Genomic DNA, 27791 nt, shown 5'->3' with positions numbered 1-27791 from the left:
CCCTCGCTGAGGTCCCGGCTGCGTCGGACAGGTGAGTATAGCGATATTTTTTATTTTAATTCTTTCTTTTACACATTTATATGGTTCCCAGGGCCTGAAGGAGAGTTTCCTCTCCTTCAGACCCTGGGAACCATCAGGAATACCGTCCGATACATGAGTCCCATTGACTTGTATTGGTATCGGGTATCGGTATCGGATTGGATCCGATATTTTGCCGGTATCGGCCGATACTTTCCGATACCGATACTTTCAAGTATCGGACGGTATCGCTCAACACTAGTGCTCTCTTATGAAGTTTGCACTAACAGATTTTTTTAAGACTCTTATCAAGAGCAATACACAGACTTTTAATGGGAACCTTACTGTTGAGTGTAAATTTCATCCAGAAAAAAATATTTTTCCCCTTTTGTAGATTTTCATTTTTGATTACATGTTTAGTGTGGTGACCAAGAGTGCATATTAGAATAAAATGTCATCGAGATTTGTCAACAACACTAAGCACAAGGTTTTAGTTTATTTAAACACTTTAACCTCTCCAAAAAAGCTCATATTTGTCAAATTCATCACCTTACCATAGGCCAGATTTTCTCAGGCGTATTTTACATTTCATGACATCCTACGCACACTGGCCATGTTTTTTTCTGGATTACCCCCCTCTAGTAGATAATGTTTTTTGTGAATGGATTGCGCTATATTTCTGATATTATTTTAACATCAAATGTTTCTTTGGGACTGTAGTTTGAATATTTACCTCAAATATTCAAATTGGCCTTAATCCCTACATTTTCCTCAATTTTTAAGTTTGGAACTTACTGTAATATCATGCTCTAATGTACTAGAGATTCATCTCATAATGGAAAAAATAAACATAAAAGGGCGATAGTCAGGTATATTGAAGATTAATACTGTGCTATCGGGCAACACAAACTTTTCTTGTGCTCAAACATTACTCCATTTTCAGAAACCTTGTAGAATTTGAAGTATAAAAATCATACCAGGAGTGGGGTTTGAACCCCCTCAATTTTTAAGTTTGGAACTTAATGTAATATCATGCTCTAATGTACTAGAGATTAATCTCATAATGGAAAAAATAAACATAAATGGGCGTATGGAAGGGTTAATACTGCACTCTCTGGCAACAAGAACAATTCTTTTGCTGAAATAATAATCATTTTTTAGAAATCTTGTAGAATTTCAAGTGTAAAACTCATACCAGAAATGAGGTTCGAACCCCTCAATTTTTAAGTTTGGAGCTTACTGTAATATCATGCTCTAAGGTACTAGAGATTCATCTCATAATGGAAAAAATAAACATAAAAGGGCATATTAAAGGGTTAATTGAAGGGTTAATTCTGCACTCTCTGGCAACAAGAACAATTCTTTTGCTGAAATATTAATCATTATTCAGAAATCTTGTAGAATTTCAAGTGTACAACTCATACCAGGAATGAGGTTCGAACCCCTCAATTTTTAAGTTTGGAGCTTACTGTAATATCATGCTCTAATGTACTAGAGATTCATCTCATAATGGAAAAAATAAACATAAAAGGGCGATTGTCCGGTGCATTGAAGGTTTAATACTGTGCTATCTGGCAACAAGAACTTTTCTTTTGCTCAAACATTACTCCATTTTCAGAAACTTGTAGAATTTCAAGTATAAGACTCATACCAGGAGTGGGGTTCGAGGCCCCTCAAATTTTAAGTTTGGAACTTAATGTAATATCATGCTCTAATGTACTAGAGATTCATCTCATAATGGAAAAAAATAAACATTAAAGGGTGATAGTCAGGGGCACTGAAGGGTTTACTGCACTACCTGGCTACAAGAACATTTCTTTTGCTGAAACATTACTCTTTTTTCAGAAATCTTGTAGAATTTCAAGTGTAAAACTCATACCAGGAGTGGGGTTCGAACCCACAAGAATACATATCCATTGGATCTTAAGTCCAACGCCTTAACCACTCGGCCATCCTGGTGAATGCACATGAAGTTTTGGATTTCGTAGGCAGCTAGTGTTTATTGAATGTGTGCTCTCTTATGAAGTTTGCACTAACAGATTTTTTTAAGACACTTATCAAGAGCAATACACAGACTTTTAATGGGAACCTTACTGTTGACTGTAAATTTCATCCAGAAAAAAATATTTTTCCCCTTTTGTAGATTTTCATTTTTGATTACATGTTTAGTGTGGTGACCAAGAGTGAATATTAGAATAAAATGCCATCGAGATTTGTCAACAACACTAAGCACAAGGTTTTAGTTTATTTAAACACTTTAACCTCTCCAAAAAAGCTCATATTTGTCAAATTCATCACTTTACCATAGGCGAGATTTTCTCAGGCGTATTTTACATTTCATGACATCCTACGCACACTGGCCATGTTTTTTTCTGGATTACCCCCCTCTAGTAGATAATGTTTTTTGTGAATGGATTGCGCTATATTTCTGATATTATTTTAACATCAAATGTTTCTTTGGGACTGTAGTTTGAATATTTACCTCAAATATTCAAATTGGCCTTAATCCCTACATTTTCCTCAATTTTTAAGTTTGGAACTTACTGTAATATCATGCTCTAATGTACTAGAGATTCATCTCATAATGGAAAAAATAAACATAAAAGGGCGATAGTCAGGTATATTGAAGATTAATACTGTGCTATCGGGCAACACAAACTTTTCTTGTGCTCAAACATTACTCCATTTTCAGAAACCTTGTAGAATTTGAAGTATAAAAATCATACCAGGAGTGGGGTTTGAACCCCCTCAATTTTTAAGTTTGGAACTTAATGTATTATCATGCTCTAATGTACTAGAGATTAATCTCATAATGGAAAAAATAAACATAAATGGGCGTATGGAAGGGTTAATACTGCACTCTCTGGCAACAAGAACAATTCTTTTGCTGAAATAATAATCATTTTTTAGAAATCTTGTAGAATTTCAAGTGTAAAACTCATACCAGAAATGAGGTTCGAACCCCTCAATTTTTAAGTTTGGAGCTTACTGTAATATCATGCTCTAAGGTACTAGAGATTCATCTCATAATGGAAAAAATAAACATAAAAGGGCATATTAAAGGGTTAATTGAAGGGTTAATTCTGCACTCTCTGGCAACAAGAACAATTCTTTTGCTGAAATATTAATCATTATTCAGAAATCTTGTAGAATTTCAAGTGTACAACTCATACCAGGAATGAGGTTCGAACCCCTCAATTTTTAAGTTTGGAGCTTACTGTAATATCATGCTCTAATGTACTAGAGATTCATCTCATAATGGAAAAAATAAACATAAAAGGGCGATTGTCCGGTGCATTGAAGGTTTAATACTGTGCTATCTGGCAACAAGAACTTTTCTTTTGCTCAAACATTACTCCATTTTCAGAAACTTGTAGAATTTCAAGTATAAGACTCATACCAGGAGTGGGGTTCGAGGCCCCTCAAATTTTAAGTTTGGAACTTAATGTAATATCATGCTCTAATGTACTAGAGATTCATCTCATAATGGAAAAAAATAAACATTAAAGGGTGATAGTCAGGGGCACTGAAGGGTTTACTGCACTACCTGGCTACAAGAACATTTCTTTTGCTGAAACATTACTCTTTTTTCAGAAATCTTGTAGAAGTGTAAAACTCATACCAGGAGTGGGGTTCGAACCCACGAGAATACATATCCATTGGATCTTAAGTCCAACGCCTTAACCACTCGGCCATCCTGGTGAATGCGCATGAAGTTTTGGATTTCGTAGGCAGCTAGTGTTTATTGAATGTGTGCTCTCTTATGAAGTTTGCACTAACAGATTTTTTTAAGACACTTATCAAGAGCAATACACAGACTTTTAATGGGAACCTTACTGTTGACTGTAAATTTCATCCAGAAAAAAATATTTTTCCCCTTTTGTAGATTTTCATTTTTGATTACATGTTTAGTGTGGTGACCAAGAGTGAATATTAGAATAAAATGCCATCGAGATTTGTCAACAACACTAAGCACAAGGTTTTAGTTTATTTAAACACTTTAACCTCTCCAAAAAAGCTCATATTTGTCAAATTCATCACTTTACCATAGGCCAGATTTTCTCAGGCGTATTTTACATTTCATGACATCCTACGCACACTGGCCATGTTTTTTTCTGGATTACCCCCCTCTAGTAGATAATGTTTTTTGTGAATGGATTGCGCTATATTTCTGATATTATTTTAACATCAAATGTTTCTTTGGGACTGTAGTTTGAATATTTACCTCAAATATTCAAATTGGCCTTAATCCCTACATTTTCCTCAATTTTTAAGTTTGGAACTTACTGTAATATCATGCTCTAATGTACTAGAGATTCATCTCATAATGGAAAAAATAAACATAAAAGGGCGATAGTCAGGTATATTGAAGATTAATACTGTGCTATCGGGCAACACAAACTTTTCTTGTGCTCAAACATTACTCCATTTTCAGAAACCTTGTAGAATTTGAAGTATAAAAATCATACCAGGAGTGGGGTTTGAACCCCCTCAATTTTTAAGTTTGGAACTTAATGTAATATCATGCTCTAATGTACTAGAGATTAATCTCATAATGGAAAAAATAAACATAAATGGGCGTATGGAAGGGTTAATACTGCACTCTCTGGCAACAAGAACAATTCTTTTGCTGAAATAATAATAATTTTTTAGAAATCTTGTAGAATTTCAAGTGTAAAACTCATACCAGAAATGAGGTTCGAACCCCTCAATTTTTAAGTTTGGAGCTTACTGTAATATCATGCTCTAAGGTACTAGAGATTCATCTCATAATGGAAAAAATAAACATAAAAGGGCATATTAAAGGGTTAATTGAAGGGTTAATTCTGCACTCTCTGGCAACAAGAACAATTCTTTTGCTGAAATATTAATCATTATTCAGAAATCTTGTAGAATTTCAAGTGTACAACTCATACCAGGAATGAGGTTCGAACCCCTCAATTTTTAAGTTTGGAGCTTACTGTAATATCATGCTCTAATGTACTAGAGATTCATCTCATAATGGAAAAAATAAACATAAAAGGGCGATTGTCAGGTGCATTGAAGGTTTAATACTGTGCTATCTGGCAACAAGAACTTTTCTTTTGCTCAAACATTACTCCATTTTCAGAAACTTGTAGAATTTCAAGTATAAGACTCATACCAGGAGTGGGGTTCGAGGCCCCTCAAATTTTAAGTTTGGAACTTAATGTAATATCATGCTCTAATGTACTAGAGATTCATCTCATAATGGAAAAAAATAAACATTAAAGGGTGATAGTCAGGGGCACTGAAGGGTTAATACTGCACTACCTGGCTACAAGAACATTTCTTTTGCTGAAACATTACTCTTTTTCAGAAATCTTGTAGAATTTCAAGTGTAAAACTCATACCAGGAGTGGGGTTCGAACCCACGAGGATACATATCCATTGGATCTTAAGTCCAACGCCTTAACCACTCGGCCATCCTGGTGAATGCACATGAAGTTTTGGATTTCGTAGGCAGCTAGTGTTTATTGAATGTGTGCTCTCTTATGAAGTTTGCACTAACAGATTTTTTTAAGACACTTATCAAGAGCAATACACAGACTTTTAATGGGAACCTTACTGTTGACTGTAAATTTCATCCAGAAAAAAATATTTTTCCCCTTTTGTAGATTTTCATTTTTGATTACATGTTTAGTGTGGTGACCAAGAGTGAATATTAGAATAAAATGCCATCGAGATTTGTCAACAACACTAAGCACAAGGTTTTAGTTTATTTAAACACTTTAACCTCTCCAAAAAAGCTCATATTTGTCAAATTCATCACTTTACCATAGGCCAGATTTTCTCAGGCGTATTTTACATTTCATGACATCCTACGCACACTGGCCATGTTTTTTTCTGGATTACCCCCCTCTACTAGATAATGTTTTTTGTGAATGGATTGCGCTATATTTCTGATATTATTTTAACATCAAATGTTTCTTTGGGACTGTAGTTTGAATATTTACCTCAAATATTCAAATTGGCCTTAATCCCTACATTTTCCTCAATTTTTAAGTTTGGAACTTACTGTAATATCATGCTCTAATGTACTAGAGATTCATCTCATAATTGAAAAAATAAACATAAAAGGGCGATAGTCAGGTATATTGAAGATTAATACTGTGCTATCGGGCAACACAAACTTTTCTTGTGCTCAAACATTACTCCATTTTCAGAAACCTTGTAGAATTTGAAGTATAAATATCATACCAGGAGTGGGGTTTGAACCCCCTCAATTTTTAAGTTTGGAACTTAATGTAATATCATGCTCTAATGTACTAGAGATTAATCTCATAATGGAAAAAATAAACATAAATGGGCGTATGGAAGGGTTAATACTGCACTCTCTGGCAACAAGAACAATTCTTTTGCTGAAATAATAATCATTTTTTAGAAATCTTGTAGAATTTCAAGTGTAAAACTCATACCAGAAATGAGGTACGAACCCCTCAATTTTTAAGTTTGGAGCTTACTGTAATATCATGCTCTAAGGTACTAGAGATTCATCTCATAATGGAAAAAATAAACATAAAAGGGCATATTAAAGGGTTAATTGAAGGGTTAATACTGCACTCTCTGGCAACAAGAACAATTCTTTTGCTGAAATATTAATCATTATTCAGAAATCTTGTAGAATTTCAAGTGTACAACTCATACCAGGAATGAGGTACGAACCCCTCAATTTTTAAGTTTGGAGCTTACTGTAATATCATGCTCTAATGTACTAGAGATTCATCTCATAATGGAAAAAATAAACATAAAAGGGCGATTGTCAGGTGCATTGAAGGTTTAATACTGTGCTATCTGGCAACAAGAACTTTTCTTTTGCTCAAACATTACTCCATTTTCAGAAACTTGTAGAATTTCAAGTATAAGACTCATACCAGGAGTGGGGTTCGAGGCCCCTCAAATTTTAAGTTTGGAACTTAATGTAATATCATGCTCTAATGTACTAGAGATTCATCTCATAATGGAAAAAAATAAACATTAAAGGGTGATAGTCAGGGGCACTGAAGGGTTAATACTGCACTACCTGGCTACAAGAACATTTCTTTTGCTGAAACATTACTCTTTTTTCAGAAATCTTGTAGAATTTCAAGTGTAAAACTCATACCAGGAGTGGGGTTCAAACCCACGAGAATACATATCCATTGGATCTTAAGTCCAATGCCTTAACCACTCGGCCATCCTGGTGAATGCACATGAAGTTTTGGATTTTGTAGGCAGCTAGTGTTTATTGAATGTGTGCTCTCTTCTGAAGTTTGCACTAACAGATTTTTTTAAGACACTTATCAAGAGCAATACACAGACTTTTATTGGGAACCTTACTGTTGACTGTAAATTTCATCCAGAAAAAAATATTTTTCCCCTTTTGTAGATTTTCATTTTTGATAACATGTTTAGTGTGGTGACCAAGAGTGAATATTAGAATAAAATGCCATCGAGATTTGTTAACAACACTAAGCACAAGGTTTTAGTTTATTTAAACACTTTAACCTCTCCAAAAAAGCTCATATTTGTCAAATTCATCACTTTACCATAGGCCAGATTTTCTCAGGCGTATTTTACATTTCATGACATCCTACGCACACTGGCCATGTTTTTTTCTGGATTACCCCCCTCTAGTAGATAATGTTTTTTGTGAATGGATTGCGCTATATTTCTGATATTATTTTAACATCAAATGTTTCTTTGGGACTGTAGTTTGAATATTTACCTCAAATATTCAAATTGGCCTTAATCCCTACATTTTCCTCAATTTTTAGGTTTGGAACTTACTGTAATATCATGCTCTAATGTACTAGAGATTCATCTCATAATGGAAAAAATAAACATAAAAGGGCGATAGTCAGGTATATTGAAGATTAATACTGTGCTATCGGGCAACACAAACTTTTCTTGTGCTCAAACATTACTCCATTTTCAGAAACCTTGTAGAATTTGAAGTATAAAAATCATACCAGGAGTGGGGTTTGAACCCCCTCAATTTTTAAGTTTGGAACTTAATGTAATATCATGCTCTAATGTACTAGAGATTAATCTCATAATGGAAAAAATAAACATAAATGGGCGTATGGAAGGGTTAATACTGCACTCTCTGGCAACAAGAACAATTCTTTTGCTGAAATAATAATCATTTTTTAGAAATCTTGTAGAATTTCAAGTGTAAAACTCATACCAGGAATGAGGTTCGAACCCCTCAATTTTTAAGTTTGGAGCTTACTGTAATATCATGCTCTAAGGTACTAGAGATTCATCTCATAATGGAAAAAATAAACATAAAAGGGCATATTAAAGGGTTAATTGAAGGGTTAATACTGCACTCTCTGGCAACAAGAACAATTCTTTTGCTGAAATATTAATCATTATTCAGAAATCTTGTAGAATTTCAAGTGTACAACTCATACCAGGAATGAGGTTCGAACCCCTCAATTTTTAAGTTTGGAGCTTACTGTAATATCATGCTCTAATGTACTAGAGATTCATCTCATAATGGAAAAAATAAACATAAAAGGGCGATTGTCAGGTGCATTGAAGGTTTAATACTGTGCTATCTGGCAACAAGAACTTTTCTTTTGCTCAAACATTACTCCATTTTCAGAAACTTGTAGAATTTCAAGTATAAGACTCATACCAGGAGTGGGGTTCGAGGCCCCTCAAATTTTAAGTTTGGAACTTAATGTAATATCATGCTCTAATGTACTAGAGATTCATCTCATATTGGAAAAAAATAAACATTAAAGGGTGCTAGTCAGGGGCACTGAAGGGTAAATACTGCACTACCTGGCTACAAGAACATTTCTTTTGCTGAAACATTACTCTTTTTTCAGAAATCTTGTAGAATTTCAAGTGTAAAACTCATACCAGGAGTGGGGTTCGAACCCACGAGGATACATATCCATTGGATCTTAAGTCCAACGCCTTAACCACTCGGCCATCCTGGTGAATGCGCATGAAGTTTTGGATTTCGTAGGCAGCTAGTGTTTATTGAATGTGTGCTCTCTTATGAAGTTTGCACTAACAGATTTTTTTAAGACACTTATCAAGAGCAATACACAGACTTTTAATGGGAACCTTACTGTTGACTGTAAATTTCATCCAGAAAAAAATATTTTTCCCCTTTTGTAGATTTTCATTTTTGATTACATGTTTAGTGTGGTGACCAATAGTGAATATTAGAATAAAATGCCATCGAGATTTGTCAACAACACTAAGCACAAGGTTTTAGTTTATTTATACACTTTAACCTCTCCAAAAAAGCTCATATTTGTCAAATTCATCACTTTACCATAGGCCAGATTTTCTCAGGCGTATTTTACATTTCATGACATCCTACGCACACTGGCCATGTTTTTTTCTGGATTACCCCCCTCTAGTAGATAATGTTTTTTGTGAATGGATTGCGCTATATTTCTGATATTATTTTAACATCAAATGTTTCTTTGGGACTGTAGTTTGAATATTTACCTCAAATATTCAAATTGGCCTTAATCCCTACATTTTCCTCAATTTTTAAGTTTGGAACTTACTGTAATATCATGCTCTAATGTACTAGAGATTCATCTCATAATGGAAAAAATAAACATAAAAGGGCGATAGTCAGGTATATTGAAGATTAATACTGTGCTATCGGGCAACACAAACTTTTCTTGTGCTCAAACATTACTCCATTTTCAGAAACCTTGTAGAATTTGAAGTATAAAAATCATACCAGGAGTGGGGTTTGAACCCCCTCAATTTTTAAGTTTGGAACTTAATGTAATATCATGCTCTAATGTACTAGAGATTAATCTCATAATGGAAAAAATAAACATAAATGGGCGTATGGAAGGGTTAATACTGCACTCTCTGGCAACAAGAACAATTCTTTTGCTGAAATAATAATCATTTTTTAGAAATCTTGTAGAATTTCAAGTGTAAAACTCATACCAGAAATGAGGTTCGAACCCCTCAATTTTTAAGTTTGGAGCTTACTGTAATATCATGCTCTAAGGTACTAGAGATTCATCTCATAATGGAAAAAATAAACATAAAAGGGCATATTAAAGGGTTAATTGAAGGGTTAATACTGCACTCTCTGGCAACAAGAACAATTCTTTTGCTGAAATATTAATCATTATTCAGAAATCTTGTAGAATTTCAAGTGTACAACTCATACCAGGAATGAGGTTCGAACCCCTCAATTTTTAAGTTTGGAGCTTACTGTAATATCATGCTCTAATGTACTAGAGATTCATCTCATAATGGAAAAAATAAACATAAAAGGGCAATTGTCAGGTGCATTGAAGGTTTAATACTGTGCTATCTGGCAACAAGAACTTTTCTTTTGCTCAAACATTACTCCATTTTCAGAAACCTTGTAGAATTTGAAGTATAAAAATCATACCAGGAGTGGGGTTTGAACCCCCTCAATTTTTAAGTTTGGAACTTAATGTAATATCATGCTCTAATGTACTAGAGATTAATCTTATAATGGAAAAAATAAACATAAATGGGCGTATGGAAGGGTTAATACTGCACTCTCTGGCAACAAGAACAATTCTTTTGCTGAAATAATAATCATTTTTTAGAAATCTTGTAGAATTTCAAGTGTACAACTCATACCAGGAATGAGGTTCGAACCCCTCAATTTTTAAGTTTGGAGCTTACTGTAATATCATGCTCTAATGTACTAGAGATTCATCTCATAATGGAAAAAATAAACATAAAAGGGCGATTGTCAGGCGCATTGAAGGTTTAATACTGTGCTATCTGGCAACAAGAACTTTTCTTTTGCTCAAAGATTACTCCATTTTCAGAAACTTGTAGAATTTCAAGTATAAGACTCATACCAGGAGTGGGGTTCGAGGCCCCTCAAATTTTAAGTTTGGAACTTAATGTAATATCATGCTCTAATGTACTAGAGATTCATCTCATAATGGAAAAAAATAAACATTAAAGGGTGATAGTCAGGGGCACTGAAGGGTTAATACTGCACTACCTGGCTACAAGAACATTTCTTTTGCTGAAACATTACTCTTTTTTCAGAAATCTTGTAGAATTTCAAGTGTAAAACTCATACCAGGAGTGGGGTTCGAACCCACGAGGATACATATCCATTGGATCTTAAGTCCAACGCCTTAACCACTCGGCCATCCTGGTGAATGCACATGAAGTTTTGGATTTCGTAGGCAGCTAGTGTTTATTGAATGTGTGCTCTCTAGTGTTGAGCATTCCGATGCTGCAAGTATCGGGTATCGGCCGATACTTGCTGTATCGGAATTCCGATACCGGGATTCCGATACTCTTGTGGTATCGGGTATCGGGTATCGCAACAACATTAATGTTAAAATGTGTAAAAGAGAGAATTAAAATAAAAAATATCGCTATACTCACCTCTCCGACGCAGCCGGGACTTCAGCGAGGGAACCGGCAGGGTTGTTTGTTTAAAATTCGCGCTATTACTTGGTTACGTGAATTCCCGGCTTGTGATTGGTCAGGTCGGCCACGTTGCTGGGACGCGGACCAATCACAGCAAGCCGTGACGAAATTACGTCACGGCTTGCTGTGATTGGTCCGCGTCCCGGCAATATGGCCGCCCTGACCAATCACAAGCCGTGACGTCACGGGAGGCTGGACACGCGCCCATTTTAAAATGAGCGCGTCCAGCCTCCCGGCTTGTGATTGGTTGACCGCGGCGCAACCAATCACAAGCCGTGACGTCACGGGAGGCTGGACACGCGCCCATTTTAAAATGAGCGCGTCCAGCCTCCCGGCTTGTGATTGGTTGACCGCGGCGCAACCAATCACAAGCCGTGACGTCACGGGAGGCTGGACACGCGCCCATTTTAAAATGAGCGCGTGTCCAGCCTCCCGTGACGTCACGGCTTGTGATTGGTCAGGGCGGCCATATTGCCGGGACGCGGACCAATCACAGCAAGCCGTGACGTAATTTCGTCACGGCTTGCTGTGATTGGTCCGCGTCCCGGCAACATGGCCGACCTGACCAATCACAAGCCGGGAATTCACGTAACCAAGTAATAGCGCGAATTTTAAACAAACAACGCTGCCGGTTCCCTCGCTGAGGTCCCGGCTGCGTCGGACAGGTGAGTATAGCGATATTTTTTATTTTAATTCTTTCTTTTACACATTTATATGGTTCCCAGGGCCTGAAGGAGAGTTTCCTCTCCTTCAGACCCTGGGAACCATCAGGAATACCGTCCGATACATGAGTCCCATTGACTTGTATTGGTATCGGGTATCGGTATCGGATTGGATCCGATATTTTGCCGGTATCGGCCGATACTTTCCGATACCGATACTTTCAAGTATCGGACGGTATCGCTCAACACTAGTGCTCTCTTATGAAGTTTGCACTAACAGATTTTTTTAAGACACTTATCAAGAGCAATACACAGACTTTTAATGGGAACCTTACTGTTGAGTGTAAATTTCATCCAGAAAAAAATATTTTTCCCCTTTTGTAGATTTTCATTTTTGATTACATGTTTAGTGTGGTGACCAAGAGTGAATATTAGAATAAAATGTCATCGAGATTTGTCAACAACACTAAGCACAAGGTTTTAGTTTATTTAAACACTTTAACCTCTCCAAAAAAGCTCATATTTGTCAAATTCATCACTTTACCATAGGCCAGATTTTCTCAGGCGTATTTTACATTTCATGACATCCTACGCACACTGGCCATGTTTTTTTCTGGATTACCCCCCTCTAGTAGATAATGTTTTTTGTGAATGGATTGCGCTATATTTCTGATATTATTTTAACATCAAATGTTTCTTTGGGACTGTAGTTTGAATATTTACCTCAAATATTCAAATTGGCCTTAATCCCTACATTTTCCTCAATTTTTAAGTTTGGAACTTACTGTAATATCATGCTCTAATGTACTAGAGATTCATCTCATAATGGAAAAAATAAACATAAAAGGGCGATAGTCAGGTATATTGAAGATTAATACTGTGCTATCGGGCAACACAAACTTTTCTTGTGCTCAAACATTACTCCATTTTCAGAAACCTTGTAGAATTTGAAGTATAAAAATCATACCAGGAGTGGGGTTTGAACCCCCTCAATTTTTAAGTTTGGAACTTAATGTAATATCATGCTCTAATGTACTAGAGATTAATCTCATAATGGAAAAAATAAACATAAATGGGCGTATGGAAGGGTTAATACTGCACTCTCTGGCAACAAGAACAATTCTTTTGCTGAAATAATAATAATTTTTTAGAAATCTTGTAGAATTTCAAGTGTAAAACTCATACCAGAAATGAGGTTCGAACCCCTCAATTTTTAAGTTTGGAGCTTACTGTAATATCATGCTCTAAGGTACTAGAGATTCATCTCATAATGGAAAAAATAAACATAAAAGGGCATATTAAAGGGTTAATTGAAGGGTTAAATCTGCACTCTCTGGCAACAAGAACAATTCTTTTGCTGAAATATTAATCATTATTCAGAAATCTTGTAGAATTTCAAGTGTACAACTCATACCAGGAATGAGGTTCGAACCCCTCAATTTTTAAGTTTGGAGCTTACTGTAATATCATGCTCTAATGTACTAGAGATTCATCTCATAATGGAAAAAATAAACATAAAAGGGCGATTGTCCGGTGCATTGAAGGTTTAATACTGTGCTATCTGGCAACAAGAACTTTTCTTTTGCTCAAACATTACTCCATTTTCAGAAACTTGTAGAATTTCAAGTATAAGACTCATACCAGGAGTGGGGTTCGAGGCCCCTCAAATTTTAAGTTTGGAACTTAATGTAATATCATGCTCTAATGTACTAGAGATTCATCTCATAATGGAAAAAAATAAACATTAAAGGGTGATAGTCAGGGGCACTGAAGGGTTAATACTGCACTACCTGGCTACAAGAACATTTCTTTTGCTGAAACATTACTCTTTTTTCAGAAATCTTGTAGAATTTCAAGTGTAAAACTCATACCAGGAGTGGGGTTCGAACCCACGAGGATACATATCCATTGGATCTTAAGTCCAACGCCTTAACCACTCGGCCATCCTGGTGAATGCACATGAAGTTTTGGATTTCGTAGGCAGCTAGTGTTTATTGAATGTGTGCTCTCTTATGAAGTTTGCACTAACAGATTTTTTTAAGACACTTATCAAGAGCAATACACAGACTATTAATGGGAACCTTACTGTTGACTGTAAATTTCATCCAGAAAAAAATATTTTTCCCCTTTTGTAGATTTTCATTTTTGATTACATGTTTAGTGTGGTGACCAAGAGTGAATATTAGAATAAAATGCCATCGAGATTTGTCAACAACACTAAGCACAAGGTTTTAGTTTATTTAAACACTTTAACCTCTCCAAAAAAGCTCATATTTGTCAAATTCATCACTTTACCATAGGCCAGATTTTCTCAGGCGTATTTTACATTTCATGACATCCTACGCACACTGGCCATGTTTTTTTCTGGATTACCCCCCTCTAGTAGATAATGTTTTTTGTGAATGGATTGCGCTATATTTCTGATATTATTTTAACATCAAATGTTTCTTTGGGACTGTAGTTTGAATATTTACCTCAAATATTCAAATTGGCCTTAATCCCTACATTTTCCTCAATTTTTAAGTTTGGAACTTACTGTAATATCATGCTCTAATGTACTAGAGATTCATCTCATAATGGAAAAAATAAACATAAAAGGGCGATAGTCAGGTATATTGAAGATTAATACTGTGCTATCGGGCAACACAAACTTTTCTTGTGCTCAAACATTACTCCATTTTCAGAAACCTTGTAGAATTTGAAGTATAAAAATCATACCAGGAGTGGGGTTTGAACCCCCTCAATTTTTAAGTTTGGAACTTAATGTAATATCATGCTCTAATGTACTAGAGATTAATCTCATAATGGAAAAAATAAACATAAATGGGCGTATGGAAGGGTTAATACTGCACTCTCTGGCAACAAGAACAATTCTTTTGCTGAAATAATAATAATTTTTTAGAAATCTTGTAGAATTTCAAGTGTAAAACTCATACCAGAAATGAGGTTCGAACCCCTCAATTTTTAAGTTTGGAGCTTACTGTAATATCATGCTCTAAGGTACTAGAGATTCATCTCATAATGGAAAAAATAAACATAAAAGGGCATATTAAAGGGTTAATTGAAGGGTTAATTCTGCACTCTCTGGCAACAAGAACAATTCTTTTGCTGAAATATTAATCATTATTCAGAAATCTTGTAGAATTTCAAGTGTACAACTCATACCAGGAATGAGGTTCGAACCCCTCAATTTTTAAGTTTGGAGCTTACTGTAATATCATGCTCTAATGTACTAGAGATTCATCTCATAATGGAAAAAATATACATAAAAGGGCGATTGTCAGGTGCATTGAAGGTTTAATACTGTGCTATCTGGCAACAAGAACTTTTCTTTTGCTCAAACATTACTCCATTTTCAGAAACTTGTAGAATTTCAAGTATAAGACTCATACCAGGAGTGGGGTTCGAGGCCCCTCAAATTTTAAGTTTGGAACTTAATGTAATATCATGCTCTAATGTACTAGAGATTCATCTCATAATGGAAAAAAATAAACATTAAAGGGTGATAGTCAGGGGCACTGAAGGGTTAATACTGCACTACCTGGCTACAAGAACATTTCTTTTGCTGAAACATTACTCTTTTTCAGAAATCTTGTAGAATTTCAAGTGTAAAACTCATACCAGGAGTGGGGTTCGAACCCACGAGGATACATATCCATTGGATCTTAAGTCCAACGCCTTAACCACTCGGCCATCCTGGTGAATGCACATGAAGTTTTGGATTTCGTAGGCAGCTAGTGTTTATTGAATGTGTGCTCTCTTATGAAGTTTGCACTAACAGATTTTTTTAAGACACTTATCAAGAGCAATACACAGACTTTTAATGGGAACCTTACTGTTGACTGTAAATTTCATCCAGAAAAAAATATTTTTCCCCTTTTGTATATTTTCATTTTTGATTACATGTTTAGTGTGGTGACCAAGAGTGAATATTAGAATAAAATGCCATCGAGATTTGTCAACAACACTAAGCACAAGGTTTTAGTTTATTTAAACACTTTAACCTCTCCAAAAAAGCTCATATTTGTCAAATTCATCACTTTACCATAGGCCAGATTTTCTCAGGCGTATTTTACATTTCATGACATCCTACGCACACTGGCCATGTTTTTTTCTGGATTACCCCCCTCTAGTAGATAATGTTTTTTGTGAATGGATTGCGCTATATTTCTGATATTATTTTAACATCAAATGTTTCTTTGGGACTGTAGTTTGAATATTTACCTCAAATATTCAAATTGGCCTTAATCCCTACATTTTCCTCAATTTTTAAGTTTGGAACTTACTGTAATATCATGCTCTAATGTACTAGAGATTCATCTCATAATTGAAAAAATAAACATAAAAGGGCGATAGTCAGGTATATTGAAGATTAATACTGTGCTATCGGGCAACACAAACTTTTCTTGTGCTCAAACATTACTCCATTTTCAGAAACCTTGTAGAATTTGAAGTATAAATATCATACCAGGAGTGGGGTTTGAACCCCCTCAATTTTTAAGTTTGGAACTTAATGTAATATCATGCTCTAATGTACTAGAGATTAATCTCATAATGGAAAAAATAAACATAAATGGGCGTATGGAAGGGTTAATACTGCACTCTCTGGCAACAAGAACAATTCTTTTGCTGAAATAATAATCATTTTTTAGAAATCTTGTAGAATTTCAAGTGTAAAACTCATACCAGAAATGAGGTACGAACCCCTCAATTTTTAAGTTTGGAGCTTACTGTAATATCATGCTCTAAGGTACTAGAGATTCATCTCATAATGGAAAAAATAAACATAAAAGGGCATATTAAAGGGTTAATTGAAGGGTTAATTCTGCACTCTCTGGCAACAAGAACAATTCTTTTGCTGAAATATTAATCATTATTCAGAAATCTTGTAGAATTTCAAGTGTACAACTCATACCAGGAATGAGGTTCGAACCCCTCAATTTTTAAGTTTGGAGCTTACTGTAATATCATGCTCTAATGTACTAGAGATTCATCTCATAATGGAAAAAATAAACATAAAAGGGCGATTGTCAGGTGCATTGAAGGTTTAATACTGTGCTATCTGGCAACAAGAACTTTTCTTTTGCTCAAACATTACTCCATTTTCAGAAACTTGTAGAATTTCAAGTATAAGACTCATACCAGGAGTGGGGTTCGAGGCCCCTCAAATTTTAAGTTTGGAACTTAATGTAATATCATGCTCTAATGTACTAGAGATTCATCTCATAATGGAAAAAAATAAACATTAAAGGGTGATAGTCAGGGGCACTGAAGGGTTAATACTGCACTACCTGGCTACAAGAACATTTCTTTTGCTGAAACATTACTCTTTTTCAGAAATCTTGTAGAATTTCAAGTGTAAAACCAGGAGTGGGGTTCGAACCCACGAGGATACATATCCATTGGATCTTAAGTCCAACGCCTTAACCACTCGGCCATCCTGGTGAATGCACATGAAGTTTTGGATTTCGTAGGCAGCTAGTGTTTATTGAATGTGTGCTCTCTTATGAAGTTTGCACTAACAGATTTTTTTAAGACACTTATCAAGAGCAATACACAGACTTTTAATGGGAACCTTACTGTTGACTGTAAATTTCATCCAGAAAAAAATATTTTTCCCCTTTTGTATATTTTCATTTTTGATTACATGTTTAGTGTGGTGACCAAGAGTGAATATTAGAATAAAATGCCATCGAGATTTGTCAACAACACTAAGCACAAGGTTTTAGTTTATTTAAACACTTTAACCTCTCCAAAAAAGCTCATATTTGTCAAATTCATCACTTTACCATAGGCCAGATTTTCTCAGGCGTATTTTACATTTCATGACATCCTACGCACACTGGCCATGTTTTTTTCTGGATTACCCCCCTCTAGTAGATAATGTTTTTTGTGAATGGATTGCGCTATATTTCTGATATTATTTTAACATCAAATGTTTCTTTCGGACTGTAGTTTGAATATTTACCTCAAATATTCAAATTGGCCTTAATCCCTACATTTTCCTCAATTTTTAAGTTTGGAACTTACTGTAATATCATGCTCTAATGTACTAGAGATTCATCTCATAATTGAAAAAATAAACATAAAAGGGCGATAGTCAGGTATATTGAAGATTAATACTGTGCTATCGGGCAACACAAACTTTTCTTGTGCTCAAACATTACTCCATTTTCAGAAACCTTGTAGAATTTGAAGTATAAATATCATACCAGGAGTGGGGTTTGAACCCCCTCAATTTTTAAGTTTGGAACTTAATGTAATATCATGCTCTAATGTACTAGAGATTAATCTCATAATGGAAAAAATAAACATAAATGGGCGTATGGAAGGGTTAATACTGCACTCTCTGGCAACAAGAACAATTCTTTTGCTGAAATAATAATCATTTTTTAGAAATCTTGTAGAATTTCAAGTGTAAAACTCATACCAGAAATGAGGTACGAACCCCTCAATTTTTAAGTTTGGAGCTTACTGTAATATCATGCTCTAAGGTACTAGAGATTCATCTCATAATGGAAAAAATAAACATAAAAGGGCATATTAAAGGGTTAATTGAAGGGTTAATTCTGCACTCTCTGGCAACAAGAACAATTCTTTTGCTGAAATATTAATCATTATTCAGAAATCTTGTAGAATTTCAAGTGTACAACTCATACCAGGAATGAGGTTCGAACCCCTCAATTTTTAAGTTTGGAGCTTACTGTAATATCATGCTCTAATGTACTAGAGATTCATCTCATAATGGAAAAAATAAACATAAAAGGGCGATTGTCAGGTGCATTGAAGGTTTAATACTGTGCTATCTGGCAACAAGAACTTTTCTTTTGCTCAAACATTACTCCATTTTCAGAAACTTGTAGAATTTCAAGTATAAGACTCATACCAGGAGTGGGGTTCGAGGCCCCTCAAATTTTAAGTTTGGAACTTAATGTAATATCATGCTCTAATGTACTAGAGATTCATCTCATAATGGAAAAAAATAAACATTAAAGGGTGATAGTCAGGGGCACTGAAGGGTTAATACTGCACTACCTGGCTACAAGAACATTTCTTTTGCTGAAACATTACTCTTTTTCAGAAATCTTGTAGAATTTCAAGTGTAAAACTCATACCAGGAGTGGGGTTCGAACCCACGAGGATACATATCTATTGGATCTTAAGTCCAACACCTTAACCACTTGGCCATCCTGGTGAATGCACATGAAGTTTTGGATTTTGTAGGCAGCTAGTGTTTATTGAATGTGTGCTCTCTTATGAAGTTTGCACTAACAGATTTTTTTAAGACACTTATCAAGAGCAATACACAGACTTTTAATGGGAACCTTACTGTTGACTGTAAATTTCATCCAGAAAAAAATATTTTTCCCCTTTTGTAGATTTTCATTTTTGATTACATGTTTAGTGTGGTGACCAAGAGTGAATATTAGAATAAAATGCCATCGAGATTTGTCAACAACACTAAGCACAAGGTTTTAGTTTATTTAAACACTTTAACCTCTCCAAAAAAGCTCATATTTGTCAAATTCATCACTTTACCATAGGCCAGATTTTCTCAGGCGTATTTTACATTTCATGACATCCTACGCACACTGGCCATGTTTTTTTCTGGATTACCCCCCTCTACTAGATAATGTTTTTTGTGAATGGATTGCGCTATATTTCTGATATTATTTTAACATCAAATGTTTCTTTGGGACTGTAGTTTGAATATTTACCTCAAATATTCAAATTGGCCTTAATCCCTACATTTTCCTCAATTTTTAAGTTTGGAACTTACTGTAATATCATGCTCTAATGTACTAGAGATTCATCTCATAATTGAAAAAATAAACATAAAAGGGCGATAGTCAGGTATATTGAAGATTAATACTGTGCTATCGGGCAACACAAACTTTTCTTGTGCTCAAACATTACTCCATTTTCAGAAACCTTGTAGAATTTGAAGTATAAATATCATACCAGGAGTGGGGTTTGAACCCCCTCAATTTTTAAGTTTGGAACTTAATGTAATATCATGCTCTAATGTACTAGAGATTAATCTCATAATGGAAAAAATAAACATAAATGGGCGTATGGAAGGGTTAATACTGCACTCTCTGGCAACAAGAACAATTCTTTTGCTGAAATAATAATCATTTTTTAGAAATCTTGTAGAATTTCAAGTGTAAAACTCATACCAGAAATGAGGTACGAACCCCTCAATTTTTAAGTTTGGAGCTTACTGTAATATCATGCTCTAAGGTACTAGAGATTCATCTCATAATGGAAAAAATAAACATAAAAGGGCATATTAAAGGGTTAATTGAAGGGTTAAATCTGCACTCTCTGGCAACAAGAACAATTCTTTTGCTGAAATATTAATCATTATTCAGAAATCTTGTAGAATTTCAAGTGTACAACTCATACCAGGAATGAGGTTCGAACCCCTCAATTTTTAAGTTTGGAGCTTACTGTAATATCATGCTCTAATGTACTAGAGATTCATCTCATAATGGAAAAAATAAACATAAAAGGGCGATTGTCCGGTGCATTGAAGGTTTAATACTGTGCTATCTGGCAACAAGAACTTTTCTTTTGCTCAAACATTACTCCATTTTCAGAAACTTGTAGAATTTCAAGTATAAGACTCATACCAGGAGTGGGGTTCGAGGCCCCTCAAATTTTAAGTTTGGAACTTAATGTAATATCATGCTCTAATGTACTAGAGATTCATCTCATAATGGAAAAAAATAAACATTAAAGGGTGATAGTCAGGGGCACTGAAGGGTTAATACTGCACTACCTGGCTACAAGAACATTTCTTTTGCTGAAACATTACTCTTTTTTCAGAAATCTTGTAGAATTTCAAGTGTAAAACTCATACCAGGAGTGGGGTTCGAACCCACGAGGATACATATCCATTGGATCTTAAGTCCAACGCCTTAACCACTCGGCCATCCTGGTGAATGCACATGAAGTTTTGGATTTCGTAGGCAGCTAGTGTTTATTGAATGTGTGCTCTCTTATGAAGTTTGCACTAACAGATTTTTTTAAGACACTTATCAAGAGCAATACACAGACTATTAATGGGAACCTTACTGTTGACTGTAAATTTCATCCAGAAAAAAATATTTTTCCCCTTTTGTAGATTTTCATTTTTGATTACATGTTTAGTGTGGTGACCAAGAGTGAATATTAGAATAAAATGCCATCGAGATTTGTCAACAACACTAAGCACAAGGTTTTAGTTTATTTAAACACTTTAACCTCTCCAAAAAAGCTCATATTTGTCAAATTCATCACTTTACCATAGGCCAGATTTTCTCAGGCGTATTTTACATTTCATGACATCCTACGCACACTGGCCATGTTTTTTTCTGGATTACCCCCCTCTAGTAGATAATGTTTTTTGTGAATGGATTGCGCTATATTTCTGATATTATTTTAACATCAAATGTTTCTTTGGGACTGTAGTTTGAATATTTACCTCAAATATTCAAATTGGCCTTAATCCCTACATTTTCCTCAATTTTTAAGTTTGGAACTTACTGTAATATCATGCTCTAATGTACTAGAGATTCATCTCATAATGGAAAAAATAAACATAAAAGGGCGATAGTCAGGTATATTGAAGATTAATACTGTGCTATCGGGCAACACAAACTTTTCTTGTGCTCAAACATTACTCCATTTTCAGAAACCTTGTAGAATTTGAAGTATAAAAATCATACCAGGAGTGGGGTTTGAACCCCCTCAATTTTTAAGTTTGGAACTTAATGTAATATCATGCTCTAATGTACTAGAGATTAATCTCATAATGGAAAAAATAAACATAAATGGGCGTATGGAAGGGTTAATACTGCACTCTCTGGCAACAAGAACAATTCTTTTGCTGAAATAATAATAATTTTTTAGAAATCTTGTAGAATTTCAAGTGTAAAACTCATACCAGAAATGAGGTTCGAACCCCTCAATTTTTAAGTTTGGAGCTTACTGTAATATCATGCTCTAAGGTACTAGAGATTCATCTCATAATGGAAAAAATAAACATAAAAGGGCATATTAAAGGGTTAATTGAAGGGTTAATTCTGCACTCTCTGGCAACAAGAACAATTCTTTTGCTGAAATATTAATCATTATTCAGAAATCTTGTAGAATTTCAAGTGTACAACTCATACCAGGAATGAGGTTCGAACCCCTCAATTTTTAAGTTTGGAGCTTACTGTAATATCATGCTCTAATGTACTAGAGATTCATCTCATAATGGAAAAAATATACATAAAAGGGCGATTGTCAGGTGCATTGAAGGTTTAATACTGTGCTATCTGGCAACAAGAACTTTTCTTTTGCTCAAACATTACTCCATTTTCAGAAACTTGTAGAATTTCAAGTATAAGACTCATACCAGGAGTGGGGTTCGAGGCCCCTCAAATTTTAAGTTTGGAACTTAATGTAATATCATGCTCTAATGTACTAGAGATTCATCTCATAATGGAAAAAAATAAACATTAAAGGGTGATAGTCAGGGGCACTGAAGGGTTAATACTGCACTACCTGGCTACAAGAACATTTCTTTTGCTGAAACATTACTCTTTTTCAGAAATCTTGTAGAATTTCAAGTGTAAAACTCATACCAGGAGTGGGGTTCGAACCCACGAGGATACATATCCATTGGATCTTAAGTCCAACGCCTTAACCACTCGGCCATCCTGGTGAATGCACATGAAGTTTTGGATTTCGTAGGCAGCTAGTGTTTATTGAATGTGTGCTCTCTTATGAAGTTTGCACTAACAGATTTTTTTAAGACACTTATCAAGAGCAATACACAGACTTTTAATGGGAACCTTACTGTTGACTGTAAATTTCATCCAGAAAAAAATATTTTTCCCCTTTTGTATATTTTCATTTTTGATTACATGTTTAGTGTGGTGACCAAGAGTGAATATTAGAATAAAATGCCATCGAGATTTGTCAACAACACTAAGCACAAGGTTTTAGTTTATTTAAACACTTTAACCTCTCCAAAAAAGCTCATATTTGTCAAATTCATCACTTTACCATAGGCCAGATTTTCTCAGGCGTATTTTACATTTCATGACATCCTACGCACACTGGCCATGTTTTTTTCTGGATTACCCCCCTCTAGTAGATAATGTTTTTTGTGAATGGATTGCGCTATATTTCTGATATTATTTTAACATCAAATGTTTCTTTCGGACTGTAGTTTGAATATTTACCTCAAATATTCAAATTGGCCTTAATCCCTACATTTTCCTCAATTTTTAAGTTTGGAACTTACTGTAATATCATGCTCTAATGTACTAGAGATTCATCTCATAATTGAAAAAATAAACATAAAAGGGCGATAGTCAGGTATATTGAAGATTAATACTGTGCTATCGGGCAACACAAACTTTTCTTGTGCTCAAACATTACTCCATTTTCAGAAACCTTGTAGAATTTGAAGTATAAATATCATACCAGGAGTGGGGTTTGAACCCCCTCAATTTTTAAGTTTGGAACTTAATGTAATATCATGCTCTAATGTACTAGAGATTAATCTCATAATGGAAAAAATAAACATAAATGGGCGTATGGAAGGGTTAATACTGCACTCTCTGGCAACAAGAACAATTCTTTTGCTGAAATAATAATCATTTTTTAGAAATCTTGTAGAATTTCAAGTGTAAAACTCATACCAGAAATGAGGTACGAACCCCTCAATTTTTAAGTTTGGAGCTTACTGTAATATCATGCTCTAAGGTACTAGAGATTCATCTCATAATGGAAAAAATAAACATAAAAGGGCATATTAAAGGGTTAATTGAAGGGTTAATTCTGCACTCTCTGGCAACAAGAACAATTCTTTTGCTGAAATATTAATCATTATTCAGAAATCTTGTAGAATTTCAAGTGTACAACTCATACCAGGAATGAGGTTCGAACCCCTCAATTTTTAAGTTTGGAGCTTACTGTAATATCATGCTCTAATGTACTAGAGATTCATTTCATAATGGAAAAAATAAACATAAAAGGGCGATTGTCAGGTGCATTGAAAGTTTAATACTGTGCTATCTGGCAACAAGAACTTTTCTTTTGCTCAAACATTACTCCATTTTCAGAAACTTGTAGAATTTCAAGTATAAGACTCATACCAGGAGTGGGGTTCGAGGCCCCTCAAATTTTAAGTTTGGAACTTAATGTAATATCATGCTCTAATGTACTAGAGATTCATCTCATAATGGAAAAAAATAAACATTAAAGGGTGATAGTCAGGGGCACTGAAGGGTTAATACTGCACTACCTGGCTACAAGAACATTTCTTTTGCTGAAACATTACTCTTTTTTCAGAAATCTTGTAGAATTTCAAGTGTAAAACTCATACCAGGAGTGGGGTTCGAACCCACGAGGATACATATCCATTGGATCTTAAGTCCAACGCCTTAACCACTCGGCCACCCTGGTGAATGCACATGAAGTTTTGGATTTTGTAGGCAGCTAGTGTTTATTGAATGTGTGCTCTCTTATGAAGTTTGCACTAACAGATTTTTTTAAGACACTTATCAAGAGCAATACACAGACTTTTAATGGGAACCTTACTGTTGACTGTAAATTTCATCCAGAAAAAAATATTTTTCCCCTTTTGTAGATTTTCATTTTTGATTACATGTTTAGTGTGGTGACCAAGAGTGAATATTAGAATAAAATGCCATCGAGATTTGTCAACAACACTAAGCACAAGGTTTTAGTTTATTTAAACACTTTAACCTCTCCAAAAAAGCTCATATTTGTCAAATTCATAACTTTACCATAGACCAGATTTTCTCAGGCGTATTTTACATTTCATGACATCCTACACACACTGGCCATGTTTTTTTCTGGATTACCCCCCTCTAGTAGATAATGTTTTTTGTGAATGGATTGCGCTATATTTCTGATATTATTTTAACATCAAATGTTTCTTTGGGACTGTAGTTTGAATATTTACCTCAAATATTCAAATTGGCCTTAATCCCTACATTTTCCTCAATTTTTAAGTTTGGAACTTACTGTAATATCATGCTCTAATGTACTAGAGATTCATCTCATAATGGAAAAAATAAACATAAAAGGGCGATAGTCAGGTATATTGAAGATTAATACTGTGCTATCGGGCAACACAAACTTTTCTTGTGCTCAAACATTACTCCATTTTCAGAAACCTTGTAGAATTTGAAGTATAAAAATCATACCAGGAGTGGGGTTTGAACCCCCTCAATTTTTAAGTTTGGAACTTAATGTAATATCATGCTCTAATGTACTAGAGATTAATCTCATAATGGAAAAAATAAACATAAATGGGCGTATGGAAGGGTTAATACTGCACTCTCTGGCAACAAGAACAATTCTTTTGCTGAAATAATAATCATTTTTTAGAAATCTTGTAGAATTTCAAGTGTACAACTCATACCAGGAATGAGGTTCGAACCCCTCAATTTTTAAGTTTGGGGCTTACTGTAATATCATGCTCTAATGTACTAGAGATTCATCTCATAATGGAAAAAATAAACATAAAAGGGCGATTGTCAGGTGCATTGAAGGTTTAATACTGTGCTATTTGGCAACAAGAACTTTTCTTTTGCTCAAACATTACTCCATTTTCAGAAACTTGTAGAATTTCAAGTATAAGACTCATACCAGGAGTGGGGTTCGAGGCCCCTCAAATTTTAAGTTTGGAACTTAATGTAATATCATGCTCTAATGTACTAGAGATTCATCTCATAATGGAAAAAAATAAGCATTAAAGGGTGATAGTCAGGGGCACTGAAGGGTTAATACTGCACTACCTGGCTACAAGAACATTTCTTTTGCTGAAACATTACTCTTTTTTCAGAAATCTTGTAGAATTTCAAGTGTAAAACTCATACCAGGAGTGGGGTTCGAACCCACGAGGATACATATCCATTGGATCTTAAGTCCAACGCCTTAACCACTCGGCCATCCTGGTGAATGCACATGAAGTGTTGGATTTCGTAGGCAGCTAGTGTTTATTGACTGTGTGCTCTCTTATGAAGTTTGCACTAACAGATTTTTTTAAGACACTTATCAAGAGCAATACACAGACTTTTAATGGGAACCTTACTGTTGACTGTAAATTTCATCCAGAAAAAAATATTTTTCCCCTTTTGTAGATTTTCATTTTTGATTACATGTTTAGTGTGGTGACCAAGAGTGAATATTAGAATAAAATGCCATCGAGATTTGTCAACAACACTAAGCACAAGGTTTTAGTTTATTTAAACACTTTAACCTCTCCAAAAAAGCTCATATTTGTCAAATTCATCACTTTACCATAGGCCAGATTTTCTCAGGCGTATTTTACATTTCATGACATCCTACGCACACTGGCCATGTTTTTTTCTGGATTACCCCCCTCTAGTAGATAATGTTTTTTGTGAATGGATTGCGCTATATTTCTGATATTATTTTAACATCAAATGTTTCTTTGGGACTGTAGTTTGAATATTTACCTCAAATATTCAAATTGGCTTTAATCCCTACATTTTCCTCAATTTTTAAGTTTGGAACTTACTGTAATATCATGCTCTAATGTACTAGAGATTCATCTCATAATGGAAAAAATAAACATAAAAGGGCGATAGTCAGGTATATTGAAGATTAATACTGTGCTATCGGGCAACACAAACTTTTCTTGTGCTCAAACATTACTCCATTTTCAGAAACCTTGTAGAATTTGAAGTATAAAAATCATACCAGGAGTGGGGTTTGAACCCCCTCAATTTTTAAGTTTGGAACTTAATGTAATATCATGCTCTAATGTACTAGAGATTAATCTCATAATGGAAAAAATAAACATAAATGGGCGTATGGAAGGGTTAATACTGCACTCTCTGGCAACAAGAACAATTCTTTTGCTGAAATAATAATCATTTTTTAGAAATCTTGTAGAATTTCAAGTGTAAAACTCATACCAGAAATGAGGTTCGAACCCCTCAATTTTTAAGTTTGGAGCTTACTGTAATATCATGCTCTAAGGTACTAGAGATTCATCTCATAATGGAAAAAAAAAACATAAAAGGGCATATTAAAGGGTTAATTGAAGGGTTAATACTGCACTCTCTGGCAACAAGAACAATTCTTTTGCTGAAATATTAATCATTATTCAGAAATCTTGTAGAATTTCAAGTGTACAACTCATACCAGGAATGAGGTTCGAACCCCTAAATTTTTAAGTTTGGAGCTTACTGTAATATCATGCTCTAATGTACTAGAGATTCATTTCATAATGGAAAAAATAAACATAAAAGGGCGATTGTCAGGTGCACTGAAGGTTTAATACTGTGCTATCTGGCAACAAGAACTTTTCTTTTGCTCAAACATTACTCCATTTTCAGAAACTTGTAGAATTTCAAGTATAAGACTCATACCAGGAGTGGGGTTCGAGGCCCCTCAAATTTTAAGTTTGGAACTTAATGTAATATCATGCTCTAATGTAATGTATTCATCTCATAATGGAAAAAAATAAACATTAAAGGGTGATAGTCAGGGGCACTGAAGGGTTATAATACTGCACTACCTGGCTACAAGAACATTTCTTTTGCTGAAACATTACTCTTTTTTCAGAAATCTTGTAGAATTTCAAGTGTAAAACTCATACCAGGATACAACCCACGAGGATACATATCCATTGGATCTTAA

The 27791-nt window shown here is 34.8% G+C and overlaps 14 non-coding genes across 14 annotated transcripts; all 14 read right to left on the bottom strand.

Moving 5' to 3' along the window:
- Positions 1-1894: 1894 nt before the first annotated feature.
- TRNAL-UAA (transfer RNA leucine (anticodon UAA)) lies at positions 1895-1977 on the bottom strand. The gene has a single exon. It is a non-coding gene; the product is annotated as a tRNA-Leu (tRNA).
- A 1660-nt stretch (positions 1978-3637) lies between these two features.
- TRNAL-UAA (transfer RNA leucine (anticodon UAA)) lies at positions 3638-3720 on the bottom strand. The gene has a single exon. It is a non-coding gene; the product is annotated as a tRNA-Leu (tRNA).
- Positions 3721-5387: 1667 nt separating this feature from the next.
- Positions 5388-5470, bottom strand: TRNAL-UAA (transfer RNA leucine (anticodon UAA)). The gene has a single exon. It is a non-coding gene; the product is annotated as a tRNA-Leu (tRNA).
- A 1668-nt stretch (positions 5471-7138) lies between these two features.
- Positions 7139-7221, bottom strand: TRNAL-UAA (transfer RNA leucine (anticodon UAA)). The gene has a single exon. It is a non-coding gene; the product is annotated as a tRNA-Leu (tRNA).
- A 1668-nt stretch (positions 7222-8889) lies between these two features.
- Positions 8890-8972, bottom strand: TRNAL-UAA (transfer RNA leucine (anticodon UAA)). The gene has a single exon. It is a non-coding gene; the product is annotated as a tRNA-Leu (tRNA).
- Positions 8973-11086: 2114 nt separating this feature from the next.
- On the bottom strand, positions 11087-11169 carry TRNAL-UAA (transfer RNA leucine (anticodon UAA)). The gene has a single exon. It is a non-coding gene; the product is annotated as a tRNA-Leu (tRNA).
- A 2809-nt stretch (positions 11170-13978) lies between these two features.
- TRNAL-UAA (transfer RNA leucine (anticodon UAA)) lies at positions 13979-14061 on the bottom strand. The gene has a single exon. It is a non-coding gene; the product is annotated as a tRNA-Leu (tRNA).
- Positions 14062-15728: 1667 nt separating this feature from the next.
- On the bottom strand, positions 15729-15811 carry TRNAL-UAA (transfer RNA leucine (anticodon UAA)). Its single transcript has one exon. It is a non-coding gene; the product is annotated as a tRNA-Leu (tRNA).
- Positions 15812-17472: 1661 nt separating this feature from the next.
- Positions 17473-17555, bottom strand: TRNAL-UAA (transfer RNA leucine (anticodon UAA)). The gene has a single exon. It is a non-coding gene; the product is annotated as a tRNA-Leu (tRNA).
- A 1667-nt stretch (positions 17556-19222) lies between these two features.
- TRNAL-UAA (transfer RNA leucine (anticodon UAA)) lies at positions 19223-19305 on the bottom strand. Its single transcript has one exon. It is a non-coding gene; the product is annotated as a tRNA-Leu (tRNA).
- A 1668-nt stretch (positions 19306-20973) lies between these two features.
- Positions 20974-21056, bottom strand: TRNAL-UAA (transfer RNA leucine (anticodon UAA)). Its single transcript has one exon. It is a non-coding gene; the product is annotated as a tRNA-Leu (tRNA).
- A 1667-nt stretch (positions 21057-22723) lies between these two features.
- On the bottom strand, positions 22724-22806 carry TRNAL-UAA (transfer RNA leucine (anticodon UAA)). The gene has a single exon. It is a non-coding gene; the product is annotated as a tRNA-Leu (tRNA).
- A 1668-nt stretch (positions 22807-24474) lies between these two features.
- TRNAL-UAA (transfer RNA leucine (anticodon UAA)) lies at positions 24475-24557 on the bottom strand. The gene has a single exon. It is a non-coding gene; the product is annotated as a tRNA-Leu (tRNA).
- Positions 24558-25996: 1439 nt separating this feature from the next.
- TRNAL-UAA (transfer RNA leucine (anticodon UAA)) lies at positions 25997-26079 on the bottom strand. Its single transcript has one exon. It is a non-coding gene; the product is annotated as a tRNA-Leu (tRNA).
- Positions 26080-27791: the final 1712 nt, after the last annotated feature.

The sequence above is a fragment of the Ranitomeya variabilis genome, chromosome 2, assembly GCF_051348905.1.
Source record: "Ranitomeya variabilis isolate aRanVar5 chromosome 2, aRanVar5.hap1, whole genome shotgun sequence".
NCBI classification, from domain to species: Eukaryota; Metazoa; Chordata; class Amphibia; order Anura; family Dendrobatidae; genus Ranitomeya; species Ranitomeya variabilis.
This window is presented reverse-complemented; position numbering and strand designations above follow the sequence as displayed.